The sequence below is a fragment of the Symphalangus syndactylus genome, chromosome 20, assembly GCF_028878055.3.
Source record: "Symphalangus syndactylus isolate Jambi chromosome 20, NHGRI_mSymSyn1-v2.1_pri, whole genome shotgun sequence".
NCBI classification, from domain to species: Eukaryota; Metazoa; Chordata; class Mammalia; order Primates; family Hylobatidae; genus Symphalangus; species Symphalangus syndactylus.
This window is the reverse complement of record NC_072442.2, coordinates 35423079-35446110: the sequence shown is the minus strand read 5'-3', so window position 1 is coordinate 35446110 and position 23032 is coordinate 35423079.

Genomic DNA, 23032 nt, shown 5'->3' with positions numbered 1-23032 from the left:
TAGAACTACAGGCACACGCCACCATTCCTGGCTAGTTTTCTGTTTGTTTGGTTTTGGTTTTCGTTTTTTGTAGAGACAGTGTCTTGCTCTGTTGCCTAGTGTGGTCCTGAACTCCTGGGCTCCAGTGATCCTTCCGCCTCAGCCTCCCAAAGTGCTGGAATTACAGGCATGAGCCACTGCACCCAGGTAATTGTAAGAATTCCTAGCAGCCACTCTGACAATTAGCTGCTCCAAACAGCTTCCTCAGAGACAGCCTGAGCCAATGCCTCCTCCCAGGAGGTTGAACTCTCTAGACACAAACCCAGTGACCCACCACCATTCCTTTACACAGTGTCCCTCCTTTTTAGCTCCCATTTGGTTCCTGTTCCACCAGGCCCTCTATAAAGGATGCACAGGGCTCGTGGAGGACTCCAGCTCAACTTCCCTGGGAGCTTTACTAAGATTTCAACATTTTATGCCTTTGGCCAGGAGCGGTTGTTCACACCTGTAATCTCAGCACTTTGGGAGGCTGAGGTGGGACGATCACTTGGGCCCATGAGTTCGAGGCTAGCCTGGGCAACATGGTGAAATCCTGTCTCTACCAAAAATTAAAAAAAAAAAAAAAGGATTAGACAAGTGTGGTGGTGCACACCTGTAGTCCCAGCTACTAGGGAGGCTGAGGCGGGAGGATCGCTTGAACCTGGGAGGTGGAGGTTGCAGTGAGCTGAGATTGCGGCAGTGCACTCCAGCCTGAGGGACAGAACAAGACCCTGTCTCAAAACAAACAAAAACACATTTACGCCTTTGATGAAAAAGAGTCTTAAAGCTTAATTGCTGGGCTGGGCATGGTGGTTCACATCTGTAATCCCAACACTTTGGAAGGCTGAGGCGAGAGAATCACTTGAGGCCAGGGGTTTGAGACCAGCCTGGGGAACACAGCAAGACCCTCTACTCCTAGCTATTTGGGAGACTGAGTCAGGAGGAGCGTTTGAGCGTTCCACTGCATTCCAGCCTGGGTGAGAGAAGGAGACCTCATCTCTTGAGAAAAAAAACAAAAAAAGCTGAATTCCTGTAGCCAGCACACACTATTTTCATAACCCTGCCTGCAGTTCTAGAGTGTGGCTTAAGGGCACAGTCTAAATGTGAGGTCCATGGGCCCCAATAGCTTCTGGATAGAATTCAGGGAGCTATGAACTGAAATGGAAAAAACATTACATCTTGATTTTCACAAACCTCTAACTGAAATTTATTATTTCCTTCAGTATGAGGGTAAGCAACAAGCCACAGCAATGTTAGCAGTGACTGTGGATTTATCACATAGAAACCACAGCTACTTTAAACAATTGTTTATATTATTATTTATTAGAGATGAGGTTTTGCTCTGTCACTCAGGCTGGAGTATGGCGGTGTGATCATAGCTCACTGCCGCCTCAAACTCCTGGGCTCAAGTGATCCTCCCACTTCAGCCTCTTGAGTAGCTGGGATTATAGGTGCAAATCACTACACCCAGCAAAACCACAGATTTTTTTTTGTCACCTTATAGTTGTTGGAAGTATCTTAAAATATTACTCACACTCCAGACTCGGCTGGGTGCGGTGGCTCACACCTGTAATCCCAGCACTTTGGGAGGCCAAGGTGGGCAGATCGGTTGAGGTCAGGAGTTAGAGACCAGCCTGGCCAACATGACGAAACCCAGTCTCTACTAAAAATACAAAAATTAGCTCGGTGTGGTGGCGGGCACCTGTAACCCCAGCTACTCTGGAGGCTGAGGCATGAGAATCGCTCGAACCCGGGAGGTGGAGTTTGCAGTGAGCCAAGATTGTGCCACTGCACTCCAGCCTGGGAATAGAGCAAGACTCTGTCTCCAAAATAAATAAATAAAAATGTGTTTAGGCATTATTCTGAGAATGGGTCCATAGGTTTCACCAGCTTGCCAAAGGAGTCCAGGGCAAAATAAGTAAATAAAAATTTAAATAATTAAGTATTCTTGTAATCTGGGGAGAGGCTCCAGGCATAAGAATATTATGAGGAGAAAATCCACTGGTTTTTGTTTTTTTTTTTTTTCAAGAAAAGCAAGGCTGAAGGAGTAAAAAAGAACATGCAATTACGTGCTGCCTACAAGAGACTCGCTCCACCTTTAAAGAGACACATAGACTGAAAGTTAAGGGATAGAAAAGATATTCCATGCAAATAGAAGCCAAAAGGGGTCAGGAATAGCTAGACTTAGATGAAATCTATTTTAAGTCAAAAATGGTAAAAAGTGACAAGAAGATCATTATGTAATTATAAAAGAGTCAATTCATCAAGAGGCTGTAACAATTGTAAATTATATGCACCCAACATCACATCACCTAGATATATAAAGCAAATATTAATAGATCTTAAGGGAGGGATAGACTTATACAATAATAGCAAAGGACTTTAACACCTCACTTTCAGCAACAGACAGATGGTCCAGGCAGACAATCAATAAGGAAATATTAGACTGAAACTACACTTTAGACCAAACAGACCTAACAGACAAATACAGAACATTCCATCCGACAGCAGCAGAATGCACATTCTTCTCAAGAGCACATAGAACATTCTCCAGGATAGATTACACGTTAGGCACATGACGCGTCTTATCAAATTTAAGATTAATATCATATCAAGTATCTTCTCAACCACAATGGTATGAAGCTAGAAATCAACAACGAGAGAAATTTCAGGAAATTCACAAACATACGGAAATTATACAACTGGATCCTGAACCACCAGTGGGTTAAAGAAGAAATGTAAAAATATCTTGAGACAAATGAAATGGACCCACAAGATACTAAAACGGGATGCGGCAAAAGCAGTTCAGAGAGAGAAGTTTATAGCTATAAATGCCTGTATCACAAAAGAAGAAGGATCTCAAACCTCGTAATATCATGCTTCAAGAAACTAGAAAACTAGAAAATGAAAAACAGGTCAGGCACAGTGGCTCGTGCCTGCAATCATGCCACTACACTCCAGCCCGGGTGACAGAGCACAAGACTCCCTCTCAGAAAAAAGAAAAGAAAAAAAGAGAAACAAATGGAAGCAGAAGTAAGTAAATAATAAAGATCAGAGCAGAAATAAAGACCAGAAAAGATCAAGGAAACTGAGTTGGTCTTGTTTTCTGTGACAGAGTCGCAAAAAAAAAAGAGTGCAGTGGTACAATTTCGGCTCACTGCAACCTCCGCCTTCTGGGTTCAAGGGATTCTCCTGCCTCAGCCTCCCAAGTAGCTGGGATTACAGGCACCTGCCACTATGTCCAGCTAATTTTTGTATTTTTAGTAGAGACAAGGTGTCGCCATGTTGGCCAGGCTGGTCTCAAACTCCTGACCTCAAGTGATCTGCCCACCTTGGCCTCTCAAAGTGCTGAGATTACAGGCATGAACCACTGGGCCTGGCCAAGTTGCGTGTTTGAAACAGTAAACAAAATGGACACATTCTAAGCTAGACTAACCAAGGAAAGCAAAAGTGATTTGTCTGGGAGAGGCATTGGTTTGTGGGACCAGACCTCTGCATTGTGATGCAGAGGGCCCTGAAAGTCTACGCATTCGTAAGGAGTTGTGACGAGCCTGTCTTTCCATGTGCCTGCCACCTGTCCTGCCTGGGTCCATCATGTGTCTGTCAGTGGACTCACCTTGTGCCTTCACATTCCCCGTGGCATGTCTGGGACATCCTGTCAATTAGCCTGTGTGTGTCTACATGTGCCATTACATGTTCCCCTCAAAGCTCTGCCGTGTTTCTGTCCAGTGCCTACCACATGTCCCCCACATGTCAGCTGTATGTTCGCATATGAATTCCATGTGTATTTTATTTATCCATGGGGTAATATTGCTGTCATAGGTCCTGCATGTTTTTGACATGTAACCGTCAAGTTAACTCATGTATCCATTCATTCATTCATTTATTATTGAGTTCCTAGTATGTGGCACTGTTTTAGGCTCTGTGGATACAACAGTGAATAAAACAGACAAAAATACTGTCTCCACAGAGCCTGCATTCAAGACAATAAATGTAGTAACAATAACAATATAGTAGAGGCCAGTAATCCCACACTTTGGGAGGCTGAGGTAGGCAGATTGCTTGAGTTCAGGAGTTTGAGGCCAGCCTGGGCAACGTGGCAAAACCCTGTCTCTACCAAAAATACAAAAAAGTAACCGGGCGTGATGGTGTGCGTCTGTGGTCCCAGCTACTTGGGAGGCTGAGGTGGGACGATCACTTGAACCTGGGAGGTGGAGGTTGCAGTGAGCCGAGATCGTGCCACTGCATTCCAGCCTGGACAACAGAGTGAGACTTCTGTCTCAAAACAAAACGAAACAATATAGTAAACACAGAAATAAATCAACAAGCATAATAAACAAATTATATAGTATGTCAGAAGGTGGTGAGTGCCATGGAAAAAAATGGGGGAAAAACAAGGGAGGTCAGAGGTGTGGGAAATATATTACAGTGCCCTTGTGAAAATTTAAAAGAAACAAAAAGAGCAGCAGGCAGAGTGGATACAGTTGTAAACAGGAGGTCAGGATAATCCCCTTGAAAAGTTGTCTGAGAGTAGACTTGAAGGCAGTAGATGAAGTGAGCCTTGAAGATATGGAGGAAACGCATCTAGGCAGAGCAACAGCAGGTATGGAAGCCAGAGGCAGCAGCTTGTCTGGTATGTTGGAAGAATGTGGAAGCCAGTGTGTCTGGAGTGGAGTAAATTGTAAGAAGTCAAACAGGGCCTGGTGCGGTGGCTCACACCTGTAATCCCAGCACTTTGGGAGGCTGAGGTGAGTGGATTGCTTGAGCCCAGGAGTTCAAGACCAGCTTGGGCAACATAGTGAAACGTCAACTCTACAAAAAATAGAAAAATTAGCCGGTATGGTGGCGTGCACCTGTAGTCCCAGCTACTCAAGAGGCTGAGGTGGGAGGATTGCTTGAACCTAGAAGGCAGAGGTTGCAGTGAGCCAAGATCACACACCACTGCACTCCAGCCTGGGCAACAGAGTGAAACCCTGTCCAAAAACAAGTGAATTAAAGAAGACAAACAGGACTTGAGTCAGTTTATCTTGGCCTCAATGAATTTCAAATTTCCAGTTTTCCTCCACCTTTAATACAGTTTAGCATAAACCCATCTGTGGACAACTGTCCTGGAAACTATTGACCACTATGGTCTCAGGCCATTTTCAACTACTCTGAATTTAATCTCAAGAAAAACAAAAACAAACCCATCTCAATGTAAATAGGAGTAGGGCAGCTGGGTCAGAAAATGAAAATTTTCTCCCAGGGGAGGGAGAAGCATAGGGGAAAGAATTCAGGCTTAGAGTCCCAGCTCTGCCACTCAACAAGCTGAGTGACAGTGGTCACTGTGCCAGCCTCACTGAATCTGTTCCCATGTATGGAAAATGAGGTGAGACCCCCCACAGGGATGTGAGCATAGAATGCAAAATTAACATTCAGCCCCCAGCCCAAGTCTGACTCTCAGGCCAGCTCAGTCCACAGCCACTGCCTCCCTTCTTGGGCCTGAATGCCCAGTGTACTTCTCCTTTGACCTTCATTGTCTTGAGACTATACATTTAGCACCTGAGGGTCAGCTCAGGTGGCAGGTAAAATCTTTGCATAGTTTCTGATGTAACTTTTCTTTTTTTTTTTTTTTTTTGAGACAGAGTCTCGCTATGTCACCAGGCTGGAGTGCAGTGGCACGATCTCAGCTCACTACAACCTCCACCTCCTGGGTTCAAGTGATTCTACTGCCTCAGCCTCCCGAGTAGCCGGGACTACAGGCGCGTGCCACCAAGCCCAGCTAATTTTTGTATTTTTAGTAGAGACAGGGTTTCACCATGTTGGCCAGGGTGGTCTTGATCTCTTGACCTCATGATCCACCCGCCTCAGCCTCCCAAAGTGTTGAGATTACAGGAGTGAGCCACCGTGCCTGGCCTCTGATGTATTTTTTATCCTGAATTCTCCCATATAGCGTAGGGCTTCAATTCTTGGGGAGAAAAAAGCTGGAGTTGAAATCCTAAAGAAATAAGAATGTGAATCTGAATTGGTATGGTTCATCTTGTAACTGATTAAATGGACGCTGGAAACGTTTACAAGTGCCTACCTGTCACTCGAAGTCGGTAGGTGGCCGCCCTCTGGGACTCCTTGTCTTCTGCTGCCATCGCCTGGAGGCAAGAGAGACTGCAGGGACACAGAGGGATAGAGGCCCACAAAGGTGGGAGCAGCAGGGGCTCAGCCCCCTGGGGCAACTAAGGCCACCCTGGGGAGGCCAGTGGCTCACCTCTCATGAAAAGGCAGGTGAAGTGACTTGAAAGGCTGGTTGCCTGGCTGAACATGGTGGATCACGCCTGTAATCCCAGCACTTTGGGGGACTGAGGTGGGAGGATCGCTTGAGCCCAGTAGTTGACCAGCCTGGGCAACAAAGCAAGCCCACCATCTCTACTAAAAATTAGCCAGGCATAGTGGTGTGTGCCTTTGATCCTAGCTATGTGAAAGGCTGAAGCAGGAGGATCGCCTGTGTCCAGGAGGTTGAGGTTGCAGAGCTGTGTTTGAGCCACTGCATTCTAGCCTGGGTGACATTGACATCGAGACCCTGTCTCAAAAAAAAAAAAAAAAAAAGAGAAGAAAAGCTGGTTTCCTGGCACATTAGTGGCCAAGAAGGCTCAATGACAAAGCGGGGAGTTTTAACGACTATAGCTCTAGTCTCACATTCTCCTACAAAAGAGGAAACTAAGAGCCCTGCACTGCGGTGCAGTGTTTTTCCCAAGGCAGAGCTACACTGCTTCCCAAGGCAGGATGTGGCTTAGGGACAAAGTCGCATTCGAAGGCAGGCCCCAAGGCCTGATTCGAGGGTTGCTTTACAGAGCCACTCAAAGTGTTGTCCTTGGACCAGCAGCCTCAGGTCAGCTGGGAGCTCGTTAGAAATACAGGATTGCAGACCCCACTGGCAACCTATGGACCCAGACTCCGCACTTTACCAGATCCCCCAGGAAATCCGGACGCCAGTCAGAGCCAGTGCGAGGGACTGGTTTAGAACACACTGCCTCTCAATGTTTTTAGGAGGGCACATGAGGATAGTTTTATTTTCCCAAGTGGAAATCACAGTATTGTTTATTCCTTTTTTTTTTTTTTTTTTTTTGAGATGGAGCTCTGTTGCCCAGGCTGGAGTGCAGTGGTGTAATCTCTGCTTATTGCAACCTCCACCTCCCAGGTTCAAGGGATTATCTTGCCTCAGCCTCCCAAGTAGCTGGGAATACAGGCACCCACCACCACACCTGGCTAATTTTTTTTTTTTTTTTTAAGTAGCGACGAGGTTTCACCATGTTGGCCAGGCTGGTGTCGAACTCCTGGCCTCAGGTGATCTGCCCACCTCAGCCTCCCAAAGTGCTGGGATTACAGGCATGAGCCACTGCCCCCGGCCAGCATTGTTTATTTTTGGTTATAATAGTTCTACATGCTCACTATAAAAAAATTCAGACAATATAGGATAATTTAAAGAAGAAAGCAATAAATATTGTGTTGTGTAAATAGCCTTCTGGACATTTTCTATACACACACACTTTATTTATTTATTTATTTTTAGAGTCTCGCTCTGTTGCCCAGGCTGGAATGCAGTGGCGTGATCTCAGCTCACTGCAACTTCTGCTTCCTGAGTTCAAGCAAATCTCCTGCCTCACCCTTCCAAGTAGCTGGGATTACAGGCGTGCACCACCACACCCGCCTAATTTTTGTATTTTTAGTAGAGACGGGGTTTCTCCATGTTGGCCAGGCTGGTCTTGAACTCCTGACTTCAGATGATCTGCCCACCTTGGCCTCCCAAAGTACTAGGATTATAAGCGTGAGCCACCGTGCCTGGCCCACAACATTTTTACAAAAATCAGATTATGTGTGTATCCTCCATATTGTCTTGTCGCCTTTTCTTTCTTTTCTTTTTTTTTTTTTTTTTTTTTCCGAGACAGGATCTTGCTTGTTGCCCAGGCTGGAGTGCAGTGGCATGATGACAGCTCACTGCAGATTCAACCTCCTGGGCTCAAGCAATCCTCCTATCTCAGGGTCCCAAGTAGCAGGGACTACCGGGCGGTGTGTGTGTATACATATATACAATGTGTATACATGTGTGTACATATATACAATATGTATACATGTGTGTACATATATACAATATGTATACATGTGTGTACATATATACATTGTATATATATGTATATATTTTTTATTTTGTGGAGATCAGGGTCTCACTATGTTGCCTAGGTTAGTCTTGAACCCCTGGGCTCAAGTGATCCTCCCACCCTGACCTCCCAAAGTGATGGGATTTCTGGCATGAGCCACCACCCCTGGCCAGCCTTGGATGTGATTTCTCTATTTTTTTTTTTTTTTTTTTTTTTTTTTTTGAGACGGAGTCTTTGCTCTGTCGCTCAGGCTGGAGTGCAGTGGTGCAATCTCGTCTCACTGCAACCTCTGCTTCCTGGGTCAAGTGATTCTCCTGCCTCAGCCTCCTGAGTAGCTGGGATCACAGGTGCACGACAACACGCCTGGCTAATTTGGTTCGTTTGTTTGTTTTGGTTTGTTTTTGTTTCTGTTTGTTTGTATTTTTAGTAGAGACTCATGCAACTGCAGCTGCTTGGGTCACGCAGGAGCCCTTGCCTGGAATGCTCCTCTGCTCACCCACTCCACCCCTCCTTCCACCCTCACCCAGTAATTCCCATCCGCGTTTAGGCTTGGCCTGAAATGTCAGCTGCTGGGGAGGCCTGGGAACACCGAGGCTGGATCCCCTTGGTATTCACTCCTCTAGTGCCCTTTCTTTTCTCCTTTGGAGACATTTATCACAAATTCATGAAGTTTCCACTTGAGTAAGAGTTTGTTTATGTCATTCTTGTCCATGAAAGCAGGGCTTGTGTATCTCTGGGCTTAGGGACCTCTCTGTGCCTCACACTTTGTACAGGGCCTGGCACATAGCAGATGCTCAGAACATGCTTGTGACAGGATGAAGTGAAGGGATGGATGTTGCGGGTCCTCAGTGCACACTCGGCTTGGGTTTCTACTTGATCGTGTCAATTAAGCTCAGATTCAGAGCTGCTGGGGAACTGAAGTGCTCTTTGGGGGCACTGCCTCTCGGCAACACTATTGCACAGAGGGATTTTCTGATTAGAGCACCCGAAAGAGCTCACCCCAGGGTCTGGTACACAGAAAGCACTCTGCAGGCTGGGTGTGGCGGCTCACGCTTGTAATTCCAGCACTTTGGGGGGCTGAGGTGGGCAGATCACCTGAGGTCAGGAGTTTGAGACCAGCCTGGCCAACATGGTGAAATCTCCTCTCTACTTAAATACAAAAAATTAGCCAGGTGTGATGGCATGCGCCTGTAGTCCCACCTGCTTGGGAGGCTGAGGCAGGAGAATTGCTTCAACCTGGGAGGCAGGAGTTGCAGTGAACTGAGATCACTCCATTGCATTCCAGCCTGGGCAACAGAGCAAGACTCTGTCTCAAAAAAAAAAAAAAAAAAAAGAAAGAGAGAGAGAGAGAGAAAGAAAGAAAGAAAGACAGAGAAAGAAAGAGAAAGAAAGAGAAAGAAAGAAAGAAAGAAAGAAAAAGAAAGAAAGAGAAAGAAAGAAACAGAAAGAGAAAGAAAGAAACACAAAGAAAGAAAGAGAGGAGAAGAAAAAAGAAAGCACTCTCTGGAATGGTAGCTCCTTGGTGGTGGTGTGGAGGCTGGCATGGGTGTGCCCCTGCTTGTTCCAGCTTGTAACACCCTCAAGTTTCCATGTGTCTTTGCCTCTTTCCAGACAGGCCACACTGAACAGCACATAACGGCACATATTCCAAACACAAGCAGGGAGGTGGTGCTGTAGGGTGACTTCATGGTTTACTAAACATGGACAGAGAACTACTAACGTGCCAGGTACTGTTCTGACCCTGGGTCCACAGAGATGGTGAAGACAGAAACTCTGTCACAGTTGCTCACAGCCTAGAAGCAAGGAGACCAGTCAGTACAATGCAGTGGAATGCCTGTCATAGTACAGGTGAGTTCAATGCCAGGAGTGGGGAGACCACAGAGGCAGTTGAGTGCCTCTGTAGTGAGCAGAGGCCACGCCCTTCCAATGTTTTTTGTTGTTGTTGTTTTGTTTTTTTGAGACAGAGTCTCACTCTCTTACCCAGGCTGCTGGAATGCAGTGGTGCGATCTCCGCTCACTGCAACATCCGCCTCCTAAGTTCAAGCAATTCTCATGCCTCAGCCTCTTGAGTAGCTGAGATTATAGGTGTGTGCCACCACGGTCAGCTAATTTTTATATTTTTAGCAGAAACAGTGTTTCACCATGTTGGCCAGGCTGGTCTCGAACTCCTGACCTTGGGTGATCTGCCCATTTTGGCCTCCCAAAATGTTGGGATTACAGGCGTGAGCCACTGCGCCCGGCCAGCCCTCTGTTAAAATCCATCCACATATTCCCATATCTCTTCAAATAAAATAATTTTTAAAAAGGTATCCAAGTTTGGGGATGGTCTGGCGTCTCCTGACACCCGCACCCTCACCTCCCAGCCTTGTCCTCTCACTCTTTGTATCCAGCCACATCATCATTCTCTCAGCCCCTTCCATGTGCCAAGCTCTGTCCCACCTGGAGGTCTTCACAGATACTGGTTCCTCTGGCTGGAACCCTTCCCATGAGCACATTTTCGTGACTGGGCATGGGCATACACGAGGCTACTGAACAAACTGCTTTACTTCAGCCTTCAGTTCTGTTCCCAGTGCCCCGTGAAGGGTAGGCCCTCAATAAATATTTGCTGAGCAGACTATCTTTTACTCCTCACATTCATGGCGAACAGTTTCCCTAGATTATGGCTTGCCCTTAAATTTATTGTTTCTTTAACCTTTAGAAGTTTTACATTTTGATGTCGTCAAATCATCCAATCTCTCTTTTGGGGTTTCTCTGTTGCTTTACACACAGAAAGTTTCAGAGGTTTCATAAGGGCTGGTGCCTGAGCAAGGGCCCAAGTTTGAGGGATTCGAATCAGAAGGAACAGGAAGCTGATAACCTTGGTGGAAGCCGACGGAGGGAGTTGTGTGGCAATATCAGGTGCAATGGCGATATGGGGTTAGCATGTCTTGGGCGTGGCGTTCTTGCTCTAGCATTTTCCTCATGGTGCTCACCACCTCCTTAATGGGTCAGGAAAGTATTAACACCCTGGTACATGTTAAGGAAAAGCAGATCAGAGCCCACTGTTTGCTAGGCATTGTGTTAAGCACTGGGGAACTGACTTTTTTTTGAGACAGGGTCTTCCTCTGTCACCCAGGCTGGAGTGCAGTGGCCCAATCATAGCTCATTGTAGCCTCCAACTCCTGGGCTCAAGCAATCCTCCCACTTCAGCCTTCCAGGTAGCTAGGACTATAGGTGTGTGCCACCTGGCTAATTTTTTTATTTTTTGCAGAGGTGGAATCTTGCTATGTTGTCCAGGCTGGGAAACTGACTTTAAAAGTAAGAATCAAAGAACAGAGCAGTAGTTTATTATGTGCAGACTGTGTGTGTGTGTGTGTGTGTGTGTGTCTGGCAGGGATTCCAGACAGAGGGAAAAATATCTGTGAGGAGTCCAAGGTGGGATATACTCAGATGGTCCTCATTAAATGCCAAAGGAGGCTGCAATCGCCAGCTCTCTCATTCAAAACTCAAAGAGAGGTTTTGAGGCAAGGCAAGGAGAGGACGTTATTGACCATGATGTGTGGCCACGTTCTTGAGGGTCTCAGCCCAGCCCCAGCTGCCATAGAGGACAGGACCAGACTGCTTTTAGACTACAGCCACCATGACTCTCCACACGCTGCTGCAAGAGTCCAGGCAAAGCCGTTAGTACAACACAGCAGTTGTCCCAGGTGAAGCCCTTGTCAACAGGCGTCCTGTGGCTTTGTGGCTGATTGTTCTATCCTTGGCTCTGAGAAGGGGCAGCCATTTGATGTTCAAAAATACCTGTAAGCGGCTGAGCTTAGTGGCTCCTGCCTGTAATCCCAGCACTTTGGGTGGCTGAAGCTGGCGGATCACTTGAGGCCAGGAGTTTGAGACCAGCCTGGCCAACATGGCAAAATCCTGTCTCTATCAAAAATGTAAAAATTAGCCGGGTGTGGTGGTGCACTACCGTAATCCCAGCTACGCAGGAGGCTGAGGCAGGAAAATTGCTTGAACTTGGGCAGCAAAGGTTTCAGTGAGCCGAGATCAAGCCACTGCACTCCAGCCTGGATGACAGAGTAATAACACCCTGTCTCAAAACAACAACAACAAGAAAAAAACCCTGTAACCTACAGCCATTTAGGGGTAGGGTAGGGCATTTAACCTCATGGGGTGGATAAATCAATCAAACTGCTGTCCAGGCCTCCCCAGTCCTTAGTCCAGCAAGGTGATGTTGGGAGAGGGTCTCTCACTGCCTGCTGGAGACAAGTGAGAATAAATGACAACGCTATGACTCCCAATTGTGGGCATTTAAGCAGAAGCCAGGCCTTGTGCTGAACAAGCATTTCCCTTGTGTATAACCTTAGATGGTGGGTGTGGCTCTTTATTTTCTTTTTTTACAACTTAAAAACAAATTTTTTTAAATCTTTTATTTTTTTCTTTTTTCTTTTTTTTTTTTTTTTTTTGAGATAATCTCACTCTGTAGCCCAGGCTGCAGTGCAGTGGTGCTATCTCGGCTCACTGCAACCTCCGCCTCCTGGGTTCAGCAGTTCTCCTGCCTCAGCCTCCTAAGTAGTTGGAACTACAGGTGCCCGCCACCATGCCCAGCTAATTTTTGTATTTTTATTAGATATGGGATTTCACCATATTGGTCAGGCTGGTCTCAAACTCCTGACCTTGTGATCCTCCCGCCTCAGCCTCCCAAAGTGCTGGGATTACAGGCATGAGCCGCCGCGCCCAACCAATTTTTGTGTTTTTAGTAGAGACAGGGTTTCACTATGTTGGCCAGGCTGGTCTCAAACTCCTGACCTCAAGTGATCGGCCTACCTCAGCCAGCCTCCAAAACATCATGTTTTTTGAATCATAAGGCGTGACTCTTATCCCCACTTTACAGATAAGAATGGGATGCTTAAAGAGGTTTGCCCCAAGTCGCTTAGCTATAACTGCAAAAGTCCAGGATTCAGACCCAGATTGCCTGCGTCTGTGGCCATGGGAGGAACTGCAATGCCCTGTGGTCTCCCAGATCGTAGTGGAGGAAGGAACATGTCTGAGGACCAGAAGTGGACGCACACGAGGCAAGATTGGGAACTCAATATCAGATATCTCTCAGGAAGGAACGTGACTTCTGAGACTTTGATTCAGAAAAGGAAGGGCTTCATGGGGATGCTGGGATGCCGCTTGGCAGGGATTTCTTATAAATATCTCCTCTGTCCTGTTGCAGGGCTAGAAGAGAATGATTTCAGTAGCATTAGGGCTGTGTAGGCTGCAAATGAATGGCAGGAGCCGGCTGGCCACATACGGACAGAACTGGGGAAACCCTGGCATGGTAGCTGTTAAGAAATATGGGAAGAAGGCTGATGTTACATGCGGTCACACACAATGTCATATGCTGTTATATGTGATGTTACATGCAACATTACATACAATGTTCCATGCTGATGTTACATAATGTTACATCATCTTACATGCAGTGTTACATGCTGATGTTACATAGTATTATGTGCATGGTTGCATGCTGATGTTACATGATATTACATGCTGTTACATGAGAGGAAGCCTGTTGGGTTGTCTGCTGTGTGACAGCTGGCAGAGGGAGGCTGTCCCCAAGGAGTATACAGGGCAAGGTGCCCATCTAGGCTGCGAGAGGCACAGGCATCCAGTCCTCACAAAGAACAGAGAGGGGCCACCTCCCCTTGCGGCAGGCCCCGGGCTGCCTGCCTGGAGGAGGGGAACCCCGAAATGTGGGCTGGAGTCAAGTGAGTGGGAAAGGAATGTGGTGAAGCGCTCAGGTAGCGACCTGGGAACAGTGGCAAGCGCCACAGACTCATTCACTGAACTGTCAGACTCCAGGAAGCCTTTGTGTGTTTCTGTGCCTGTGTGTTTATAAACTTCCTCCCTTCCAAGTTGGAATCAAGACTTATCTGGCAAAGCATGTTGTCCTTGGGGAGGGAGACTGCCCAGAGGTGGAAAACATGTAGATGAATTCGTTTCTTAGAGTTCTAGATATAGCTTATCTGTGCAAGGTTCTGGTATTTTTCTAAGATAAATAATTGAATTGTTGAAACTGTAAAAATGAACATAGTGAAAACTTGGGAAGACTCTTAGTGTATGAATCTGGGGGGTCTGTGTCAGTTAAAGTTTGTGTGCATGTAACTGACTTGAAGTGTGACAAAACTGGGGCTTCCATCATTTTTTCTGTGTGTTGAACGGTTTTTTTGTTTGTTTGTTTTGTTTTTGAGATGGAGTCTTGCTCCTGTCTCCCAAGCTGGAGTGCAGTGGCCTGATCTTGGCTCACTGTAACTTCTGCCTCTTAGGTTCAAGCAATTCTCCTGCCTCGGCCTCCTGAGTAGCTGGGATTATAGGTGCCCGCCACCATGTCTGGCTAATTTTAGTATTTTTAGTAGAGAAAGGGTTTCACCATGTTGGCCTGTCTGATAGAGACAGGGTTTCACCATGTTGGCCAAGCTGGTCTCAAACTCCTGACCTCAAGTGATCCACCCTCCTCGGCCTCCCAAAGTGCTGGGATTACAGGCGTGAGCCACTGCGCCTGGCCTGAATGGTTTTCTTTGAAGAAAATACAGTTGTAACCCCGCACTATAATTTTTTATTGGATGAGACTAGAAATACGACCTTATATTGTTAGCTTTGTTTTAATTAATTGGTAGGCTCTTTTGAGAGTAGTTTTAGGCTTATGGAAACATTGAGTGGGAAGTACAGACAGTCCCTCGTATTTCTCTACCCCCTATGCCCACGGTTTCTCCTACATTAATATCTTGCATTAGGGTGGTGTATTTGTTACAACTGAGCCAATATTGATGCATTATTATTAATCAAAGTCTATCATTTACATGAGGGTTCACTCTTCACATTGTACATTCTATAGCTTTTCACAAACATAATGACATGTATCCACCATTATACTATCATATAGAAGAGTTTCACTGCCCTAAACATTTCCTGTACCGCACCTGTTATTAATAGCTTTTTCAAAGGAAGATTTAGATTTTAGTGTTTTTCCCTTCCACTTTCTTTTAGAAAGTAGAAGTTCTGTTGCATCCTTCCCAGCCACATTTCCACCTTGCTCGGCACTGCTCTCCCACACACACATTCTAAGAAGCTGGTCAAAATGATTCCTCACTGACAGCCTCCAAAGGGATGGCAAAGAGATGCTCAGCACCTCAATTTGACATGACAGGCCCTTTAGGAACTGAGATGTTTACATGACTGTCCCCTGACATTGTAATGGGAGGTTGCTTCCCATGGTCCCAGCTCAGGAGTCCTGGGTGGTTTTCCTTCCACTCATCCACATACAGGTATCGCTCTCAGTCAGAAGCAACAGAAACCCAACTCAGGCCGGGTGCGGTGGCTCACGCCTGTAATCCTAGCACTTTGGGAGGCCGAGGAGGGTGGATCACTTGAGGTCAGGAGTTTGAGACCAGCCTGGCCAACATGGTGAAACCCTGTCTCTACTAAAGACACAAAAAATTAGCTGGGTGTGATGGTGCATGCCTGTAATCCCAGCTATTTGGGAGGCTGAGGCAGGAGAACTGCTTGAACCCGGGAGGCAGAGGTTGCAGTGAGCCAAGATTGAGTCATTGCACTCCAGCCTGGGCAACAGAGTGAGACTCCATCTAAAAAAAAAAAAAAAGAAGAAACCCAACTCAGACTAACTTAGTCAGCAGGAGAAATTTAAATACCATAACAAAGACACTACTCAGAACTGGCCCTGCACAAGGTAAAGTCTCCATGGTGTCTAGTGGGGCTGGGTTAGCATTAATCTCCAAAGGACCCCTGCATCTTTTTTTTTTTTTTTTTAAATAAAGCCTGGGTCTCACTCTCGCTTTGGTGCCCGGGCTGGTCTCGAACTCCTGGGCTCCTGGGCTCAAGCCATCATGCTGCTTCAAAGTGCTGGGATTGGGTCTTTTTATCCTGATGAGATGATAGAGATGACAATGCCTTTTATCTTTTTTCTTTGTTTGTTTTGAGACAGATTCTTGCTCTGTCACCCAGGATGGAGTGCAGTGGTGCCATCAAGGCTCACTGCAGCTTTGACTTCCTGGGCTCAGGCCATCCTCCCACCTCAGCCTCTGGAGTAGCTGGGACCACAGGCACATGCCACCATGCCCAGCCAATTTTTGTATTTTTGGTAGAGATGGGGGTCTCACAATGTTGCCCAGGCTGGTCTTGAACTCCTGAGCTCAAGCAGTCCACCTGCCTCAGCCTCCCTGAGTGCTGGGATTTCAGGTGTGAGCCACTGCATCTGGCCCTTTTATTTGTTTCGTTGTGCCAGGGCCTTTAATCTCTTTCATTGTTTGAGGGGTTTGGTCTTAATCTAGGAGGGCTGCATATCTCCCCAGGTGCACAAATAGAAAGCCAGGCTATTTCCTTCTCTGGCTTTTTGTGCCTTTCCTTGTTAAAGGTCCAGTTCACTTACCTCATCTTTGTGAAGTTGCCCAACTCGGGCAGTTGAGTTGACTTGTAAAGAGGGTGAGTTTGACCCCCCACACTTGCCGCAGGGAGACGGTTAACTGCCTCTCAATCCTGCCAGGCTAGTTCTTCCCCTCTGTGGCTGGAAACCCAGGCAGGCCCCTGACAACTCTGGCCATCTTTTCTCCAGTCCCTTCAAGTCACAGAACAGTGTCAAGTTAGTCATTAAAAGTTCTCAGTCTGCAAAAGAGTGAAAACATCAATTCCCCTTGCAGAGAGATGTAGGAGACCAGAATATGCTGCCTCAAACTGTGCCCCTTTGGCACAAGGATTATTTTGAGTTTAAGACAATTGAGATGAAGCAGATATAAGGAGGCCTCTGCTCTCCCGCTATTTGCCTACAAGTAGGACATAAACTTACAAAGGCACCCTCCCCCCATCTACCAGGAAGGTCAAAGGTTGGCCATCAGGGACAGCTTTAGACCCTTATCAGCAACAGAAGAATCTCCATAACAAACCTTACAAGCTAGCCTCTATATACAATTTGTTTGCGTTCTCACAATCTGCCACCCCCAGAGATTCCAAGTCCTTTCCCCTGGTCTTGTTATTTGTCTAAAAATTTATTGTGACTGGGTGTGGTGGCTCATGCCAGTAATCCCAGCACTTTGGGAGGCCGAGGTGGGTGGATCACTTAAAGTCAGGAGTTCAAGACCAGCCTGGCCAACATGGGAAACCTCATCTCTACTAAAAATACAAAAATTAGCCAGGCGTGATGATGGGCACCTGTAGTCCCAGCTACTCTGGAGGCTGAGGCACAAGAATCGCTTGAACCTGGGAGGCAGAGGCTGCAGTGAGCTGAGATCACACCATGGCACTCCAGCCTGAGCAACAGAGCGAGACACCATCTCAAAATAATAATAATAAATAAAACTAAAAAATAAAATAAAATAAAAAATGTATTGTTCTTTGTCGAAGATGCCGAAAGTCCCTTCTGTGGAATTTACTCATTTCCTGGGCATTTCCCATGTTTATCTGAGATATGCATTTTAATAATCTGTTTTTTTTCTCTTGTTTATCTGTCTTTTGGCATAGGAGCCCCAGCTAATAAACCTAAGGTGAGTAGAAGGAAAATTTTTTTTTCCTCCCCTACAAACCCTTCTGTCAAAGTTAGGACCCGTGTCAGGGAGAAGCCAGTGTCTGGAGAGAAGCAGGGCCATCAGTTTTGCTTGCTTTCTGCTCAGTGGTGGGACAGAAAAGTGTCACCCCATGCTCCTCCAAGCAAGGACTTATCCCAGCTCCAGGAGGGCTGAATCTTCTTCAGGGTTCGCCTCAGCTGCAAAGTGCTGCCTCACCCAACAGCATGCCTTTTGTTTCGTGGGGGATCCATGTACAATGACTGATAGAGGTAGGGGTTGAAGGGCTGGCCATTTAAGTTATTAAAATAATTATCTGGGAGGCTATTAGGCTGGAACAGTTCCGGTGCCTTGGTTTTCTACGTAAGCAAACTGAAACTTAACTCAACATAAACTCAAGCTTAAACAATCAGTAACTGCCAACTAACTTCAAACTAGAGTTTTTACCAATGAAAAAGCACTAACTAAATTCTAACTAGGGACTTCCTACTTTAACCAATGGAAAATGTTATTTGTCTTTGCCTTCATTAACATTTCTCTACTCTTCTGGGACTGCTGTGCCCAAGCAAATGGTTTGACTGTTCATTGCAGAATTTCCAGAAAGACCTTATCAGCTCTTCAATGGAAAGCATCAAATGTTACTTGTTATTTGTCTTATTTGTTAATTGTTATTAACAAATAACAATGTTATTTGTTATTTGTCTTATTTATCTTTCTGCAGCCACATTATAAAAGTCTCCTTTCCTGCCTGCTCTGGGGAGCATGGAACCACTTGTGGTCTGGTGCTGCCTAATTCATGAATTGTTGAATGGTCAAATAAACTCATTTAAAAAAATTAATTTTTTGAGTTGGAGTCTCGCTCTGTCACCCAGGCTGGAGTGCAGCGACATGATCTTGGCTCACTGAAACCTCTGCCTCCCAGGTTCAAGGGATTCTCCTGTCTAAGCTTCTCAAGTAGCTGGGGTTACAGGCATGCGCCACCACGCCCAGCTAATTTTTTTTTTTTTTTTTTGAGACAAGAGTCTCGCTCTTTCACTCAGGCCAGACTGCAGTGGTGCGATCTCGGCTCACTGCAAGCTCCGCCTTCTGGGTTCACGCCATTCTCCTGCCTCAGCCTCCTGAGTAGCTGTGACTACAGGTGCCCGCCACCACGCCTGGCTAATTTTTTGTATTTTTAGTAGAGATGGGGTTTCACCATGATAGCCAGGATGGTCTCAATCCCCTGACCTCATGATCCACCCGCCTTGGCCTCCCAAAGTGCTGGGATTATAGGTGTGTGCCACCACGCCCAGCATTGTTTTGTATTTTTAATAGAAATGGGGTTTCACCATGTTGGCCAGGCTGGTCTCGAACTCCTGACCTCAGGTGACCTCAGGTGATCCACCCACCTCGGCCTCCCAAAGTGCTGGGATTTCAGGTGTGAGCCACTGCGCCTGGCCTCATTAACATTTTAATATGCCAGAGTTTATCCTTTAACTAGGCTCCCCACAAGCCATCACACCTCACCTTGCCCCTGCCCACACCTGCTCCGTCCTCTTCCCTTACTCAGGTATCGTTTCCTAAGAAATAAGCCTCCTGAAGGCCAAACTCCACCTCTGCATCTACTTCCAGAGAAGCCCAACTGTGAAGCCCTTTCACTCCTCTCCTTTTCTGTTAACAGGGGATTCTGACTCATCCAGGGCTGAAGTTCAAGGACAGAGATGATAGAAAGAGAGGCAGGAAAGCTCTTACTTCACTGATGCTGTCATGCAGCCCCAGCCTCTGTGCCCTCTGGACTTGGGACATATTTGAAGCTGACCCTCTCATTGGCACTTACAAGAGTTATTCGTGGGCTCAGCCCCCTTCCCATTGGGGGATTCTACCATCTTAGTGTCAGAAGTGGGCTCCCCAGACATTACCATCACGACCAGCTGATAAGACAAAGTTGAGCCTATTGCTTCCAGCAGAGGTGAAAGATAAGGTCAGGATGTACGGAGAACTGGAAGTTTGGTTTAAAGCGAGTCTTTGCGGGAGGGAGAGTTGGCTTGCTTCAGACAGGGCAGAGATCACAATACAACGGTCCCGGACTGGTGGGAAAAGCAGGCTAGGATTTTGAACCACAACATTTAAAGAATCTTAGGGTTCAAACTGTTGATGCTTTCCACTGAAGAGCTGATAGGTCTTCCTGGAAGCTGCTGCAATGAATGGTTGAACCATTTGCTTCGGCAGGACAGTCCCAGAAGAGTAGAGAAATGCAAATGAAGACAGTGGCATAACCGGGTCATGTTACACTAGACTGCGAGGTATGATTTCCATTCTCAGTGTCTGGGACAAGTGTGGGGAAGATGGTTTTGGTTCTGATTAATCATTGGTTCAGGAGACAGACACATCCCAGGCCATAGAATCACAGCACTGCTGGGATGCTCAGAAAAAAAGACTTCCAGCTATTCTCAGTAGGATTTGAACTTGTAATATAAAGTCTGGTTGCTGCTGGCAGCCACTCTAAGGGGAGAGCCTGCCTGAGGGTATGGTCAACACAGAAGAAAGAAGCCAAGCAATGGGAAGAGAGGAACTGGTCCTGAGCGAATCATCTGAGCCCCTGTGTTCAGCACTACCTATGCTGGTCAGACACCTGAGCCAACACTCTGCTGCTTCCACCTAACCTGGCTAGGGCCAATTTCTCCTATCAGGTGTCAATGGAGAATCCCCATGCACTAACAATGGGCCAGTGCTCCTAATCCTGGTGCCCTACTGCGTGTTTGCCTGGACTGGCCTGAGGCAGAGAGGGAGGTTTCAGTGATATTAAAGTGAGTGTTGGCGTTGAAGAGTCCCAGTGAATTATACTTTATGATGTTCTCTCCTGCAGCTCTGAACCAGATGAGAGATTGGCAAAGAAGCTAGGTAGATGACAATCAAAATGTCAGCTTTGGCTGGATGTGGTAGCTAACACCTATATTCCTAGTGCTTTGGGAGGTTGAGGGCAGAAGGATCACTCAAGGCCAGGAGTTTGAGACCAGCCTGGGCAACACAGCAAGATCCCATCTCTATGAAAAATTTTAAAAAGTAGCTAGGCATGGTGGTGCACACCTGTAGTCCCAGCTACTTGGGAGGCTGAAGTGGGAGATCTGCTTAAGCCCAGGAGTTTGAGGTTACAGTGAGCTACAATCACGCCACTGCACTCCAGCCTGGGTGACAGAGCAAGAGTCTATCTCTAAAAAAAAAATATATACATTTTTTAATAAAGTCAGCTTTATTACTGTCACAGCTGGAAGAGAGCATGGCTTAGCTGAGCAACAACAACAGATTTCCCAGCATTGTAACCCGGAACCAGGCTGACCTGTCCCCTGGTCACAGGCAGTGCTGGGCAAATGTTCCTCTGTAGCTTACTACGCTAAATGTGGGCTTCCCATGGGCACCCAGCTCCCACCCAGAAGGAAGAAGTTGGGAGGGCCTGCCTGGCTCCTCCGTGGAAACTCAGAAACTTGAGAATCAGATGTCACACCTCCTGCCATGGGGAGGAATGAGGGAGAGGGCGGAGCGAGGCCAGGAGCTTAGCCTAACAAAGCTGCTTTCACAGGCAGCATGAAGCAAGATCTCAGGAGATCTCCTGCCACCTCCCCAAGAACTAATCAAAAGCCCAGGAAGGGATTAAATCTAAAGTCCAAGTGGTTTTGTGTTAATTCAGAGCTGCTCCACTTCAGTGCCGCTGACATTCAGTACCAGATACGTCTTTGCCATGGAGGGGCTGTCCTATGCTTTGGAGGAATGGATTGAGCAGCATCCCTGGCCTCTACCCACTGGATGCCCATAGCATCTCACCACCCCCATCTCCCAGTCATGACCAGCAAAATGTCCCCAGACATTGCCAAATGTCCCATGGGGCTGACATGACGCCTGGTTGAGAACCGCTGGGTCAGGTGATTAGAAAGACAAGGATGGGCCCCTCTCCTAGATGCCACAGCTGTAGGAGTCAGGGGAATGCACTCCACCTGGAAAAGAAAGGACCAGAGGTGAAAAGAAGAGTGAAGCTGTTTCTCCTGGAGATAGGTGTGGTGGCAGGGAGTTAGTGGCAATGCAGGAGTCTACCACTGGGTGGGCAAAGAGGAACACGTGGCAAATCCATGCTGAATAAGTCTGACTCCGCAGGACGACTGAGAAGAGTTCCATGATGGAATAATGTATCTGGTATGGGTGGCGTTTAGGGATATCAACAAGGGGCAGGGAAGCACCCTCAGACCAGCATCCATGGGGCACTCTTGCCTCCACCATGACTGAGGGTAAGGGCAGGAGGTGGTCCCCAGGCTGTAGGAGAGAGCCTCTGGGCAGGAGCTGTGGCTCTTGGGAGAATAATGCCACCACTGCTATGCCCAGCCTGTCTAGTTAAATCAATATCCCACCTTACTTCTGCCTACCCTCTGATCTCTTGATGGTGCCTTTCAAAGATCAAACGCAACTGGAAGGGGGGAAATGGGCCCTAGGGGCAGATGAAGATTACTCAGCACACACACCATGGAGTACTTTGCAAAGTTGGAAGCAATGGGTTAGATGCACCCAGGGCCACATGGATAGATCTCAGAAATAAAAGAATGGGTGAAACAAACAAGCAACAAAATGAGATATATAACCCGATAGCATTTGTGAATGTTTAAAATGTATGCCTAGAAAAAATACAAAACATCAATACTCCCTTTACAAGAATACATGCAAATGAAAGACTCACAGAATATGAGCCCATGGCCAGGCGCAGTGGCTCATGCCTGTAATCCCAGCACTTTGGGAGGCCGAGGCAGGCAGATCACTTTGAGCCCAGGAATTTGAGACCATCCTCGCCAACATGGCAAAACTCTGTCTCTATAAAAAAATACAAAAATTAGCTAGCACTGGTGGCATGTGCCTGTAGTCCCAGCTACTTGGGAGGCTGAGGCCAGAGGATCACTTGAGCCCGGGAGGCAGAGATTGCAGGAGCCGTGATCATGTCACTGAACTCCAGCCTGGGCAACAGAGCAAGACCCTGCCTCAAAAACAAAAAAAAGAACATGTGCCTATGATGGGGAGGGGCTGGAGACTGGGATAGGATATGTGGATAAAAGAGAATAATTGCAAACAAGAGGGGGGACTTACATGACTAGTGATGATAAAGTGCCATGAACTAAGGCATATGATTAACTAACTCAAATGTCTGCACCTGAAGTTTAAAAACAGTGGGGAAAGAAAAGGAAGGGAGGAAGGAAGAAGGAAGATAGCCCATCAGCCCTGTCCAGCATGTCTAGGGGGAGAGGAATGGGGGTGGGAGCCCCTCAGGGGCGCTCAGTCTCTGGTCTGGGCACAATCCCAGAAGGGGAAGGAGTTGCCTCAGGGAGCCTCTCAGAA